General features: G+C 34.9%; 1 pseudogene; it reads left to right on the top strand.

Moving 5' to 3' along the window:
• Nucleotides 1–6,922: 6,922 nt before the first annotated feature.
• On the top strand, nucleotides 6,923–12,331 carry LOC143582000 (palmitoyl-acyl carrier protein thioesterase, chloroplastic-like; annotated as a pseudogene).
• Nucleotides 12,332–15,701: the final 3,370 nt, after the last annotated feature.

Here is a 15,701-nt window from a genome sequence, read left to right as displayed (position 1 = left end):
CGGAACCGGTTCAAACCCGGAACCGTTTAGAAGAGATTTTCAAACCCCGGAACCGGACCATTTACACATGGGCCGGTCCGGGTTTTAAACGGGTTCTGGAACGGGTTCTAAATGGGTTACCCATGACACTGTTTTGCATGATTTTCTGGCCCGTTCCTTGACGTCATGCACAAGTCAAAAAAATGTGATTTTCTACATAAACATGCGATTTTATGCTTTAATAAACAAGTGTTTGTACTATCACACCAGTATATGAGCTTATGCACTTTGCAAATTGAAAATCAAAAATCTCAAACCTGTTGATGTGAACATGCACAATTCATCCTAACAAACAGGAGGCTACAAACAATTTAACCAAAAAACTAATGCAATTTACATAGTTACATGATATTACAAAGTACAGTGTTTCAAAAAAAATGTTTAAACCACAAAGGCATAAAGCTATTACAAAGAATTAAACATTAATTAATATGGTAAGTTGTATACGAATAAGTATTATGTCACATGAATAAGCGGATATTGAACGTGAAAATATAATATTATGTCATATAATATTAATCAACATAAACTTTAGGCAAATGAGAGGAGAAGAAGTGAAAGATTGCTTCTATATATTAAGATTTAACCAGAGAAAAATTGCTTTGCGGGTTCGCGGGTTCCATCATTGTTCCGCCGGGTACGACCCGAACCAGACCGTTTCCCGTTTAGATGAAATTTTCAAACCCGGAACCCGGACCGTATATGGAATACGGGTTTGTTCCACGGGTTTGGCAGGATGGGTTCACGGGTTTGACGGGTGTGACCCGTGAAATGCTCACCCCTAGCAATAAGCAAATAAATCAACCATCCATCCATAAAAGCAATGGTAGCTAGAGCACATTACAGAAATTGGTATTGAAGATTATTTTCTACCATATATTTCTTTCTTAATTCACTCCTTTAACCTACCATAATATTCACCTTTTACCATCCTTATGTTTAGCCTTTTTTTTGGTTGTTTCCTTTTCTTGTTAGTTTTTTTCTTTTTTTATATGACTTTGTAATGATGCATGATGTGCCTAAAGTGGTATATAAAACTATTGCAATTAATCAACCTAGCATAACGAGTAATAAAAAAAACCTAGAATACCCTAAACCAAACCACTAGCAACAGGCAAGTGAACCTATCGGGTGTAGAATAGCTATGGGAAGTCCGGAAATATCGAACCCTGGAGACACTTATTTAAATTAACGAAACTAGATTCTAAACACTAAATAAACTAGTAATTAAGAAAAAGATTGTTTTTGAATTTTTATTTATTGTATTATAAAACTAATTATTACTTAGACTAATTTAAACTAATAAATTAAACTTAAAATTCTGAGACTTAAACGAAAACACTAATGAGAAAGGCGTTACCTAGGCTTGAAATCCTATTTGTGAATATTGGATGCTTATAGGCTATGGAAACTGTGATGGAACCGGGATCTAAAGATACGACACCCTAGACATCCTAGTGGATCCTTGATCATTCTCTGGGTGTCACCTAAAAGGATTACCTAAGGGGTGTATGACGCAAACCGGTTGGTTGGATTACCTCTCAGTCTCTCCAACAATATTAAAGTACTCTAATGACTAGATCACCTCTCAGTCTCACTAATCACAATACATTCGGGAGTGTAAGGGACGTAAGGAGTAACCTAAAGATGCTCAAAAAGACTTAGGATAGCAAAAATCAAAAGACAATAAGGGGGAAATCCACTCTCGTGTAATCTATGCCCAAACCACCTAATGACTAAGACAACCCCAACTATCTACTATCTCTCAGTCTCAAGATAGGTAGAACACTTAAAATCTCTAAACCCTCAAACAATAGTTCCTATGGATTATGTCGACTATAAACCATAAACTAGTTACGAACACACAGTAGGTAACCTAATATGCGTCTACACATGAAAGACATTCACAAAGACACATATGGAACAATTGAATAAAAGTAAATTAATATTAAGCATGCATATTCATCTTAAAAGCATCAAAAAGTATATTACAATAATATTAGTCCAACACCAATAACCCAATGCCGACAATCAATCCAAAACTCAACAAATATTCATTCAAAGCCTAGGCAACTAAAAAGGTTTTAGCCAACAATCATGCTCAAAGACATAAAATAGTTAAGTTCAACAACCAAGATCATAATAAAAATAATAAAGTTGAGAACAAGAGAACCGTGTTCGAATGAGCTGGTGCGAACCCGAACACCTCGGAGATAATCCTGACTTGCGGCTGCTCTGTTGACTTCAAAACAAATAGTAAATGTGTAAATAATGTTGGCAGCCCTATTCTTTGACTTCACCCTGCTCCACGAAAGAAATAATAATGATGTAATGTGGCTCCAACTTCAAAGAGAATAATAGCAACAATGTTCACGTGGGGTTCTGCAACCAAAATTGCTCCTATATGTCGGCTCCTGTAAAGGTCTTCTTTATATATATATAAAAACTGCCGACACCAAAACCCTTGTCTCTCAAGCCAACCCATCGGCCTCTTTATCACATAGATTAAATAATTTCTCAGCCCGGCAATTCAGCCCAAGATCTCAATCCGTCTCAAGCCCATGATGTTGTTGTGTAGCAAAAATATGTAGCGTTAGTAACTTATAATAATAGTAATATTATTGACATAGTTAATGAATAACTAATAAAGGGTAATTAATTTTAGCCAATAAGAGACTTGATCATATTTTATTATTTTAGTTTGTTGTCTCTTGCAACCATTAAAACTTACATATAAACCACTAAATAATAGTATTCATTAAAAATTTGGTTCAAAAATATCCAAAATAGTAGGGAATGTTTATATAATAATATATATATTTTAGACCACATCAATGCATGATTATCAGAATAATACAACAAAAAACTTTTGTTACTATCATTATCAGAATAATACAACAAAGAACTTTTGGTACTATCATTTTTTAGATGGTATCAGAGCGGGTTCACAAACCGTTCTATCACAAAAAAAACCCTAGCCGTCAAGCTTGCATAAACCATCACAAATTTCCGCCATGGTAGAAAGAAGAGGTGAACGTGATGAATGGGTGATAGACTCGGGATCAACCGATCATATCACATATAAATCTGAGATCCTCCAAAACATATCTAAAAACCGATTTGAACCCTCGGTAGTGATTCCTAACGGGAATGCTATATCCGTTGAAGGGAGAGGAGAATGCATTTTACCAGAAGGAATGAAAATAAAAAACGTTTTACACATTCCTAAATTTACTTGCAATCTATTGTCGGTTAGTAGTTTGAGTAACGACCTTCAATCAGCAATAACTTTTTTTCCTGATTTTTGTGTAATGCAGAAACTTCACACGAGGAACTTGATTGGTGCGGGTAAATTGAAAAGTGGTCTATATCGGACGGGATGATTGGAAAAGAAAGAAGAGCCATGATGACGACCATTGACACTTGGCACAAAATATTAGGGCACGCTTCCGGTGAAAGGTTATCTCAAATTGATTTCCTTAGCAATACTTCTTTCAAAGAAATGTGTGACTCTTGTTCAAGAGTAAAACACACTAAACTTCCCTTTCCAAATAGTAGCACCAAGACAAATGGTTGTTTTGACCTTCTACATTGCGACATTTGGGGAAAATACCGATTCCCATTCTACTCGGGGGGCAAGGTATTTTTTGACTATCATTGATGATTTTAGTAAATCTGTTTGGGTATTTTTGCTAAAATTTAAACATCAAGCAAGCAAGTTGCTAGTGAACTTTCATAAAATGGTTCACACTCAATTTGGAAAATTAGTAAAAAGAATTAGGAGTGATATATGGTGGGGAGTTCACATCAAACGACATGCTAAAGTTTTATGATGAACAAGGAATTCTCCTTGAAACGACTTGTCCACACACCCCACAACAAAATGGGGTTGTGGAACGAAAACATAGACACATCATCGAAACCGCCCGGGCATTAAGGTTCGAAGTAAATTTGCCTAAAATTTTTTGGGGGGGTGTGTCTTAACCGCCACATACATCATTAATCGATTGCCTTCCGCGGCAATCGATAACAAAACTCCTTATGAAATTCTATTCAATCAAAAACCGGATTACGACTTCATGAAAACCTTTGGTTGTTTAACTTATATAGTAGCAACGAAACCAAAGGTGATAAGTTTGAAGAGAGGGGGAGACCCGGGGTATTCTTAGGGTACCCTCAAGGTAAAATCTATGATATTCAAAACAAAAGGATTATTGTTTCAAGACATGTCAAATTCCATGAAAGCAGCTTTCTTTTTGATAAAATTGATGTTGATATAAAAGATGACAAGTTATTTGATCCAATCATTGATACAACCTACTGTTAAGTTGAAAATACAAATGCAAAGTATGGTGTACCTACCCAACAGAAAGATGCAACTGAACCTGATCTTCCAACGAACCTAGCAACTGAAGCTGAACAACATACTTTTTGTCCACATGATCATTCAGAGCCTATTGGGCCTGAACAAAATCTAAATTCTAAAAATAGCCAACTCCCTCAATGAGAAATAGTTGGGTCGAACCAAGACCCAGATGTTGAGCAGGACCAAACTCAATCCGTTGAAACACCAAATGTTGAGCAGGCTCCTCACGAAAGCTTGCAAGAACATCCTACTCGTCTCAAACGAATCAAAACACAACCAAACAGGTTTGAAGACTTCGAAGTTCGTCTCCCCCCATCAGTAGACCACGCTCAAACCGCACCAACTCAAGAATCCTCAACGGTACACCCCTTAGCCAATTTTGTCTCTATAATTTTTCTAACACTCACAAGGCTTTTTTAGCAGCTATCGACTCTATCGATGAGCCAAAATTTTTTCACCAGGCAGTTAAAAGTGAGAAATGGAAGGAGGCCATGAAAAGGGAAATTCGAGCTCTTGAAGAAAATTGCACGTGGACCATCAAAAATTTGCCAGAAGGAAAACGAGCCATAGATTCCAAATGGGTGTACAAAGTGAAGTATAAGCCAAACGGAGATGTCAAAAGATACAAAGCACGACTCGTCGCCAAAGGTTTCAAACAAATAGAAGGAGTTGACTATCATGACACGTTTTCTCCGGTTGCCAAACTAGTCACTGTTAGAACTATTTTAGCTATTGCAGTTAAAAGAAAGGTTCATACATCAACTTGACGTGAACAATGCCTTTCTTCACGGGGATTTAAAAGAAGAAGTGTATATGAAAATTCCTCAAGGCTTTGCTAAAGAGGGAGAAACAAGAGTTTGTCGGCTAAGAAAATCGCTTTATGGGCTGAAACAAGCCTCGCGAAACTGGTACCAAAGTTTACCAATGCACTCCTTGATTTTGGTTACACACAATCTAAGGCTGACCACTCCCTCTTCATTTACCGAAATGGGACAGTTTTTGTTGCCGCCCTCATTTATGTCGATGATGTTGTGATAGTAGGAAATAATCATGACAAAATACAAGATACCAAAGACAAACTTGACCAGCGCTTTAGCATAAAGGACCTTGGAAATCTCAAATACTTCCTTGGTATAGAAGTTGCTCGTACCGCGGAAGGTCTTGTATTGAGTCAACGAAAGTATGTGTTAGATATACTTGAAGATAGTGGCTTACAAGGATGCAGGCCAAGTTATTTTCCTTATGAACAAAACCTAAAACTCGATAAAAGTGAAACTGAACCAAAAGTTGATGCCAGGCAATATCGTCGATTGATAGGAAGATTGTTGTACTTACAAGCCACCCCACCCGATATTGCCTACTCGGTCAACATTCTAAGTCAATTTGTTGCCAATCCTAGACAACCCCATCTAGATGCAGCTTATCGAGTGTTACGTCATCTCAAGACCACGGCCGGACAAGGAGTTCTTCTCCCTCGAGGGGGAGGATGCAACCTTACAGCATCTCGTGATTCGGATTGGCTTGGATGCCCGTATACACGTAGAAATCAAACCGGTTACTTGCTCCTTTTGGGTGGAGCTCCGATATCTTGGAAGACAAAGAAACAATCTGTTGTTTCCCGTTCATCGGCTGAGGCGGAATACTGATCAATGGCCTCTACCGTCAGTGAGATTCTATGGGTATGTTGGATTTTGAAAGACCTTGATGTGTTCTTAACCAAACCGACCCCTCTCTTTTGTGACAACCAAGCGGCTCGTCACATTGCAAATAATCCGGTTTTTCGTGAACGCACCAAGCACGTAGAGATGGATTGCTACTTTGTGCGTGAAAGAGTCGAAAGTCAAGAAATTCAACCTTATCATATCGACACCAAGATGCAAATCACAGATTTATTCACCAAAGGGTTAGGAGTTCAACAACTCAGGTTTCTACTTGTCAAGTTGGGCACACGAAACTTGCATGCTCCAACTTAAGGGAGAGTATTGAAGATTATTTTCTACCATATATTACTTTCTTAATTCACTCCTTTGACCTACCATAATAATCTCCTTTTACCATCTTTATGTTTAGCCTTTTTCTTGGTTGTTTCCTTTTCTCGATAGTTTTTTTCTTTATTTATATGACTTTGTAATGATGCATGATTATCAGAATAATACAACAAAGAACTTTTGGTATTAACATTTTTCAGAGTTAACACATACACTTCCATTGTACTGACGTTTTACAAATTTCAATCTAACCAGAACACATTGTAATCAAATTCCCTTAGGAATTAAAACTCGTAAGTAATTTGTTGAATGCTCTCATTTCTTTTAAAAATTACCATGCAGGCCAAACCGACTTAAATGCGCAGCCGGCCTACTTTACCTAAAGTGGATATATAAGTTTGAAATGTGCAAGTGCATCCCACCATAATAATTGTTATAACTTGCTATAAAGAACTTTAAAAATAGGTTTCTTTAAATAGTTAAAATGGCATAATGTATAGTGGAATTCAATTTCTGGAGTTTTATTATAGCAATGGTTGCCTTCGCCTTTAACGTTTCGAATTCTTTCTCGTACCATGACATGACACGCAATACTCTTCGAGTCACACCAGGACCCATAGATGCACATTGGATTACCAAGGAAAAAGAAGTTTCCTTCTTTGTGTTTGGTTGTTAAAGATATTACAAAGGTAAATGCTACTAGATATGGTTCTATAGTTAGAACTACTTTCTTGAAAACGAGGATGATGCTCGACCAAAACAAATATTATTCGTACAAGGTTCAAGATATTGATTTAGGGAGAATATTGCTTAAAGATGGTTCTCTATTCCGACAAAAATTTCGTATCAGATCATTTGAAGTTGGGCCAGACCAAGCAGTTTCCTTGGAAAGCCTTATAAATCTATTGCAGGTATAGGTGTTAAATTTGTAGTTGAACTTATTATAGAATTACATACAAATAATTAGTAGTGCCTGCTCAGGAAACAACCCATAATCATGTGAAGGCAACTGGAGTCAGGGGTGGTGGCATAGGTGTTATAACACGAGAGATGTGTAAGAAGAACCTAATTTGGGTGATGTCAAAGCTACACGTGGTGGTGGAGCGCTGTCCAATTTGGTACCACTCTTCATCTCCGATTGTATTACATAAAACAATCGGGCTCTATTCGAGAAGACATGTTTGACAACCAAATAGTTCTATGTTCGTTTTAAGGGGTTCTTATAAGTCTACTACTAGACATCTATAAACTTATAAAAAGCCCTTAATAAACACACACACACACACACACACACACACACACAAGAAATATGTAAACGGTAGAACCCACATAACACTGAAAACTCATCTACACCATATTGCCTAAAATGGAACTATTAGGTACTATTAGGCTACAAGTCCATTGGTGTTTTGTATTTATATGAATACTAGTTTGAAGTTGATGTACTTTGTCATCCCAAAATAATACACTACGTACAGTGATGATGTTATTCAAATTGATACTTGGAAAGGTGCATATGGAAAATTGGACTTTGCTCCAATTGGACGTTTTGTGATAGGAAATCAGGCGAGACATTACTAAGAGCTTCATGGTATCAACGTTTTGCTACAAGTATAAAAAATGTGTTAATAAAATATCGTTTCAAAGCATTAAAGGTCGTATATTCTTGTGTAATCTTGTAGTGTTTGGTTATTAATGAACAAAGATACAAGAAAGTTATCCAAATTCTCATATGAAGTTCGAGATGAATTAGAGAAACAATTTAGGGATACTGTGACATTCGTCATTTTCGTTTCAATAAATGTATTTGTTTTATTATCCGTTTGTAATCAGATTTTCATAATTAATACGAATCATCGAATTTATTTTTATTTATTTATTTTTCTCTTTTTCTTTACATGTCACTCGCATTTGTCATTTGCTAACGAGGCTTTCAATGTATTTATTATATACAAATTTAACCCCTACAACAAAGATTTTACGTCTTCTAACCAACAACCAAACCTAAGGGACCTTAATGCAAAATAACAAAAATCTTTTCCCCCCTTTTCTTCTCTTCCTGTCACCACCCCCCCCCCCCTTCCGTCTTTTTGATTCAATTGACCAGTAAAATCAGGAGTTTATGAAGGCTTAACCTCCACGCCAGTCGCCCATATGGAAATAACGCGTGATTGCCAACTAATCGAATCAATTATAATCAAATTCGTTAACTCGAGCTGCGGACTGAACTTGATCTTGTTAGCCTATAAATACTCACCCAAAACGCACTTAACTTGTACCTCACACTCCCTATCACACTGCGAAACTAAGCCCCATCTTAATTGCATCGTTGAACCCGTTCTTGGACTCATTTAAGTTCATCATTAAGCCGAAACCCTAGCTCGTTGTTCTCCTTCAATTCTTACTTGTAACAAGTAATTAGTACATGGTTTTTGGTCGGATTTTTTATGGTTATTAAAACCCCTCTGTCAATTTTAATCAACAGAGGGTAAAGGACCTTCGATTTGGGATTTATTTTGATTAGGGTTTATATGATTTGGGGATTTGTTTCGACAACTTGTTATATGTAGTCGTTTCTGAAAGATTAACGAGTTAAACACTGGCTCAGATGGCCAGTGCAGATCACGCAAAAACACCTGAACCGGTTAGGGGCGTGGGTTCGATTTCCCCTTGTCCGGTTTTGTTTATTTTTTTAGTTAAATTGTTTTATTGTTTTAATTAATATTATTAAACTAAATTATATAAAAACCTTATATTGTTTACACTGGTTAAGCAAACAGCGGTTTTGATAAATTTCTAAAATAAAACTTCAAATTCATATATGTATAAACATATATAATCTTTTATATCTATATAATTATTTTTACCTAAACAATAACAAAGGTAATAATAATAATAATAATAATAACAACGATAATAATAACAATAATAATAAATGTGTTTCTTATCTTTTTAAATGGAACCTCGTTAAACTATCACCTAAAACGTTTTCATAGATAAGACGGTATTTATATTTTAAATGTTTTTCTTTAATAAACAAATATAACCCTTCGTTAAAATTAATAGAATTTAATTACACTTTTATCGATATTCTATAAAATATAACTAATACGTTAACGATCCCAAACCCGTTGTAAACCCATCTTTTTGTGTCTTGTTCGTTTATTTCGTTCAAGTATTTATTATATTTACGCTTTAATAATTAGGAAAATTGTCGGAAATTCTCGCGGAAGCAACTAGTTTGCTCTAATCTTAATTGTCTTCTCGTTACCGTATTCCTCATTCCATGTGAGTTCTTCATAACCCCATTTTAACGTTTTATGATATTTTGGGGGTAGCACGTTACAAGTTTTCTTTCGTTAGTTATGTGATTGTTTACAAACTGAGTCACTTATATCGTACATGTTAATATTATTCGTGCATATTGTTTATGATTATACGTGAACTTGCTTGCAATGTGTTTATTGTTTTTATGGGGGAAGTTACGCAAACGCATACACATAGTGGGAGGGTCCGACGGGACGTACCAGCGCCGTCTAACATTACGACCTCGGTTGTTTACGTAAGGTGGTTCTCATTTCCGCGACTTCAACGGCTTCGGAAAAATGAACGGGAGGACGACATTATTTGATTTCATTTACTTTACGCTTGAATACTTATTGCATTACGATTGTTGAATCGCGAGTTTCCTATATATATGTATACGCAAAAACTTATGAAAACTCACCAACTTAATTGTTGACAAAATATATTATTTTCAACGTGTTACAGGTTGAACCGATGGTGTGCTAAGGACGAAGATCATTAGTTTGCCATAGAATATTTAAAATAAAGAACTTGTTTACTTTCGATGAAGTGTTATATTTTATTTTTATTTATGAACAATATGTGTACTTTTGATGATATGAAATGCATTAAATATAATTATTGTCGCTTTAATAGTGTTAAGAGCTTTGAATGATCTGTACGTTACACCTGGGCGTATTCCGCTTAAAGCCGGGGTGTTACAGATACTACACCGCCTACCACTGGAAAATGGTTAACACGAGATGGAAGTATTGTTGAGTATGTCCGTAAAGGTTTAACGGTTTTTTTTTTAAGCTTAAATTTTAATTACATCGAAACAGAAGGCAAGCGGGCAACAAGCTGCGCCGCTACCCCCTTTTTGAATCGCAAAACCCAATCTTTTAAAAACTATATTTGTTGATCTTGGAGTCATAACATTATTATGCATGACCCGCTGAACACGGGTAAGTAGCTCCACAGCTTCAGGCGCAAGGAAACCAAAAGTGTCAAAAGCAAAAAGAATAAAGGAATCATATCACGAAGACAAGCCAGAGCACAAGAATAATCAGAATCCATCCCACATATACCACTGTCTCGCAAAATGTGATCCTGAAGCACCCACGATTGGGCTCTCGAGGCCACAAACGCATAAGAGGAAGCCTCTACTGCCGAATACAACCCCAAACCCCCATTCTTAATGGGTAAGGAAGCAAGTCGCCATTGGAGGTCTCCAAAGAAAGGACCTCCACAAACTACAATGTCCTCGATCGCCTCACGCAATCCCTTGTCGAAAAACACTGCTGCCTCCATCATGTGTACAGGTTGGCATGTTCTCAAACCGAAGAAAAGTTTAGCAATACCCATACATGATCGAAGCAAAAGTAACTCACTCTGCAGGTCACCAAGTTTTGGGAGAAGACGCATCAAATCAACAGCATTAGTAGCTCTCTTCTTTGCCAAACCCTTAATAAACCCGGTGTCTTTACTAACAGCTCCCCCAATAAGCTTCACCCCTAATAATGGTCTCCCGATGTCAGCAGGAAATAAACAGTCACGAGACTTCGTACCATCACAAGAATGCCAAAATAGCTCAGTTTTCTTAATATTCGGTTCAAGACCCAAAGTTGGACATGTCACCTTAATGATATCCAGCACTTTAGCCACCTCCATTGAATCTCCAATGACTGTCCCATCATCAAGATACCAAGCATGAAGAAGAAGCTTGCAATTGTCTCGAATCTGATGCACAAGGGGGTGTAAAACAAGGGAAAAAAGAAGTGGTCCCAATGGGTCTCCTTGTTGAACCCCCGTGGTGGACCAAATATTATCATCCCCAAGATATAGTCTTGATGGCTGCCCATATAAAAATTCCACCCACAAAGAAATAGAAGGGCGTCTGATCCTTACCTCATGAAGTAAAGCTGATCTATCCACCATATTAAATGCATTAGAAAAATCAACTGTAAACATTGCAAGAGACCCATCAGTGTGGCGCTCACTCAATACCCTGTTGGCGCTATGTAATATGGCCTCCGCACCACCCGACACACCAACCCTAAACTGGAAATCATTAAGGTATTTGGTCATTTCTTTGCCAACCCCTTTCATAGCCACCTTAGAAACCAAACGCCTCCATATAGTGCCCACTGCAATAGGTCAGTCTTGTATGTTTAAAATGCGCTTTCTATAGGTTTCTTAATCCTTGCATGATCTTATTTGTTCATTTCATGTGCAAATATGCTCTTAAAGCCAAGATGGAGCGACTTAGATACCAACCAACATGTAAACCATGCGAAATATACTGGGTGGATTCCCGAGGTAACTCTCTTATCTTTCATTCGTATAAGTATGCATCAGAAGAAGAAGCTTAAAGACATTTGATTATTGTACATTGTAGAGTGTTCCATATTCAATTATGGAGAACTATGAGCTTGCGAGCATGACTTTAGAGTACTACCGAGAGTGTAAAAAGGAAAACGTGTTGCAATCCAGTACTTATGTAATGGGAACCGATAATGGCAAGCTAGACGGTTATGACCAAGTTGATTGCGAGCATATGCTTCAACTTGAGATTGGAGGTGGCGCGATCATGAAAGGTTGGTCTACATGGAGGTCAAAAAATGGAAATGGGTCAAGACTCAATAAAAGCTAGCTGTTAGTTCTTTAACTGGAAGTTTCAAATAGTAAAATAAGTTATAAAATAACGTACTTATCTTCAAGTTTTACATTGGCTATCATACTTTGGCCCGTCCGTAACATTAAGTTATAAAAATATGACAAGAATGGCACACACTATTAATTGACTCAATTATTCAAAAATATCAATTGTGAATCAAATAGTGAAACAGGGCTTGCGTTTTCTAACAAGATTGATCAACTTAGTTGAGGGTTTTTGTTACCGTTAAAAGACAAACATAATCCTGGTTTGCATTGCAAAACTTGAGTTTAATTAGATTCTATAGACTATAGGCGTGGTATTATTGTCCTTGTTCTGTTTAGCAATATTATTGAAAATGAAATAGACAAGTATTTCTACTATTTGTATTATTTTCAAAGTTATTATACTAAGAACTTTTATTGATTTTTTGGTATATTTAACTAACTCTTACACATTACCAATCATGTTGCTATGAGTGAATTTTTACTGGTTGTGTTGCAATGTATTTAGTTAAGTTTTTCCTTGCTATTTAATGAACTGTAAACTGTTTTGAAAAATATTGCTACACAAGATTATAAATTGTATAAAAAATATCATTATCTTTATGAAGTAGTATAATAAATTACCTAATAATTTAATACTATCCTAATTGAAATAGAGCTAAGTGAGAATAGTATAAAATTGAGTTTTGTGGATGGAGGAATGTCAGTGCGTCACCCACCAACCACCTCAGCCTTTAACCACTCTCTTCTTTCTCGTATCCTGGCACGACCACACAATAATTTTAAAGGCATACCTTAAACAATTGAGACACAGCAGTGGCAGATCTAGAATTTTTATTCAATATGGTCTTTATTTTTTGGGGTTCAAATTTTTCACAACCAAATATTAAAATTTTTGGGCTGGTTGTTTGAGTCGGGTCGAGATGAAGAACATAAGTTATTTTAAAAACACTAACAACCATCTAAAATTAAAGTTGAGAAAAAGAAAATATCTTTCAATAAAAAAATAGAGAGAAAAAATATAACTGTCCATATAATTTTCTATATATATATATATATATATGGGAAGGTTAACGTACATTACGTACGCGAAATACGCTCAGCTAATACGTTCAGCTAATACATTCAAACATTTAAAAGTACAAGCAAAATTTAAACGTACAGCTAATACGTTCAAATCTTAAACGTTCAATGTCAAAAACCCATCATCCAGAACTCAAAATTGATCGATTGAAGCTTCAAATTGATGATTAATTGAATCGATTTCAAAGATTAACCGATCAATTGGCTTCAATTTCAATTTCAATTCAACTAAACAAACCTGTGACAAGTTTTGCGATTTTCCGATGAGTTCATTGTCGACGGCGATGATGGTGACGAAGAGTGTTGATGGCACCGACGATCGGAGGTGTGCTGATGTCGGTGAGGGGTGGTGGAGACGAATTGAGGGAGAGGAACGAACAGATTAGTGTAATTGTGATTTTGGGAATCAAGGGTTAGAAGTGTCGCGTACGTAATGTACGATAAAGGATTATTGTATTTTATCCTTTATATATATATATATATATATATATATAGGGTAAGGTTAAAATGAAAACCCATTTGAGTTGTGAAAACCCGCGAAACCCCTATGTAACATCGTTTTTTTTTTTGTTACATGTAATATATGTTGTAACATTTAATACAAAACATCGAAACATTAAAAAAAATGTTTTGCTATTTTTTAACATTTTTTTACTAATTTTTATATATGTTTTCAGGAGAGAGAAAAAGTTATATTTATATTTACATTTTTTATTCACTTTAATTGTGGACCACAAGATTTAAACATTAATTAAAAACATGTGATTGAGAATGGGTTTTTAGAGTTTTCACAACTTACGTGGGTTTTCATTTTATACTTAGCATATATATATATATATATATATATGGAGAGGATCAAGAGAAAACTCACATTTAGAGAAAAAACTAAAAAACTCCTAAAAATTATTTTTAATTAAAAATAAAAAAATATTTTTAAAATTCTGTTTTAGCCAATATTCTTATATTTTCTTATATTTCACTTGAAAAATATAAAAAAAACAAAAAAAAAAACCGTTGTAATGCACATACGTATTACTGTGCGATACCGTTGTATTACACATGTGTATTACTATGTATTTTTTAGTTTAATAGTGTTTTATTGCATATATTCAATATTTATGTATTGTATATGTGTAGTAGTGTTTTATTATATGGAAAAATAATAATAATAAATAAATAAAAATTGATGTGCTGCACATGTGCGTTAATGTTGTATTACACATACGTACTAATGTGTATTCGATGTGTGTATTAGTCTTATATTGCATATATACAATAGTGTGTATCAAATATGTGTAATAGTGTTGTATTCTATGCAATACAAACACTTTTGCATATATGCAATACACACTATTACATATGCGCACTATACCGACGAGGTTACTGACAATTTTTTATTTTTTTTTTGAACCAATAACAACATATAAAAATAATGGGAAAAAAAAAAAGAAACTTCAAAAAAAAAAATTTTAATCTAAAAATAGTTTTTTTGGAAGTTTTTAGGAGTTTTAAGTTTACTCTTTAAGAAGAGTTTTTACTAGAACCCACCCCATATATATATATATATATATATATATATATGGGAGATTTCAAATGAGAACCCCTTTGAGTTTTAACAACTCGAAAGAACTCAGTGTAATAAATTTTTATTTTCGGAATCATGTTGAGTTTTAATAACTTAAGAACTCCATTCTAGGCCATACATTTATTTAAATGGATTGGAATATGTGGTTGAGATTAAATCTAGCAAAAAAGTCAAAGTATGAGAGAGAATAAAGATGTAAATGGTTACACTAACTTTTACGTCCGTTACACATATGTAAAAAGTCAACTCGGTGCGTAAAAAATTATGTAATTTTTTTACGTATATGTAACCTACATATATTACGCATGTGTAAAAAAAATTTTAAAGAAATTGTTACACTGAGTTCTTTCGAGTTCTTAATACTTAAAGTGGTTCTCATTTGAAATCTCCTATATATATATATATATGTATATAAAGGGTGAGGATCATTTCAGAACCTTTTGCAATTGAAAACTTTAAAAATCATTTTGGAACACAAAAAAACCCTTTAAAAACATATTTAAAAATTTATAAAACGAAGAAGAACAAATATTTTTAAAAAGTTAAAAAACCAAAAAAAATTACTTTTCATCCCTATTTCAAAAAACCCTAATTATACACATATGTGTAATTTTATTTAATCACCATTTGCATAATGTATACATATTTAAATTATCATTTACCTTAATTGTATGTATGTGTATAAAGAATAACA

The sequence above is a fragment of the Bidens hawaiensis genome, unplaced genomic scaffold (assembly GCF_021521415.1).
Source record: "Bidens hawaiensis isolate Kalapana, Puna unplaced genomic scaffold, B.hawaiensis_p1.1 tig00031396_1, whole genome shotgun sequence".
In the NCBI taxonomy this organism is placed as follows: domain Eukaryota; kingdom Viridiplantae; phylum Streptophyta; class Magnoliopsida; order Asterales; family Asteraceae; genus Bidens; species Bidens hawaiensis.
The sequence above is the reverse complement of the archived record's forward strand: the minus strand, read 5'-3'. Positions and strand labels throughout refer to the sequence as shown.